This window comes from Neltuma alba, unplaced genomic scaffold (assembly GCF_004799145.2).
Source record: "Neltuma alba isolate B1F8T4 unplaced genomic scaffold, ASM479914v2 tig00010382_pilon, whole genome shotgun sequence".
Classification (NCBI taxonomy): domain Eukaryota; kingdom Viridiplantae; phylum Streptophyta; class Magnoliopsida; order Fabales; family Fabaceae; genus Neltuma; species Neltuma alba.
Genome location: NW_021635286.1, coordinates 2,934 through 4,099, shown reverse-complemented (window position 1 = coordinate 4,099; position 1,166 = coordinate 2,934).

Genomic DNA, 1,166 nt, shown 5'->3' with positions numbered 1-1,166 from the left:
TTTAGAGCAGCTTATGGCTTGGAGACATATCCGAGACCATCCACTGGAACAAGTCATTGTTAAAGTCAATGAAGGGTTAAAACCCAGAGACAAGTGTTCAATGAAGTGCGCTTCTCTGTATTCATATCCCACATTGAACCTACCAATGTTGACGAGGCCCTATCTGACGAATTTGGATAGTCGCAATGCAGGAAGAGCTCAACCAATTCGAGAGAAACCAAGTTTGGGAACTGGTACCCAGACCTAATGATCATCCGGTCATAGGCACCAAATGGGTATTTAAAAATAAGCTAGATGAGTATGCACAAATCATCAGAAACAAAGCCAGATTGGTGGCTAAAGGATACAATCAAGAAGAAGGGATTGATTATGAAGAAACTTATGCTCCAGTAGCTAGATTGGAGGCCATACGGGTACTTTTAGCCTTTACTTGCATTAAAGATTTCAAACTCTATCAAATGGATGTTAAAAGTGCATTTTTGAACGGATATATTTTAGAAGAAGTTTTTATCGAACAACCTCCTGGTTTTGAAAATTCAAACTTTCCTGATCACGTTTACAAACCAAAAAGGCTTTGTATGGTTTAAAACAAGCTCCTAGAGCTTGGTATGAACGACTTAGCAATTTCTGATAGAAAAAGGATTTGAAAGAGGCAAATATGCTACTCTTTTCATTAAAAGAAATAGAAAAGATCTTTTGATTGTTCAAATTTATGTGGATGATATTATTTTTGGAGCTACTAATAAAGATCTTTGTCAACAGTTGCTAAGCTAATGCAGGGAGAGTTCGAAATGTCGATGATGGGAGAGCTGAATTTCTTTCTGGGATTACAAATCAAGCAGAAGAAAAATGGCATATTTATATCCCAGACAAAGTATCTGAAGGAGTTACTAAAGAAATATGGATTAGAAAATGCCAAAAGTGTAAAAACTCTGATGAGCTCAACCATCTCGCTAGACGCAGATGAAAACGATAAGGACGTGAATCTGACCAGATATAGAGGAATATTGGTTCATTACTATATCTCACTGCTAGTAGACCAGATATACAATTCAGTGTGGGAATGTGCGCAAGATATCAATCAGCTCTAAAAGAGTCACATGATGAAGCCGTCAAGAGAATTCTCAGATACCTTGTCAGAACTCAAAATCTGGGAATTTGGTATC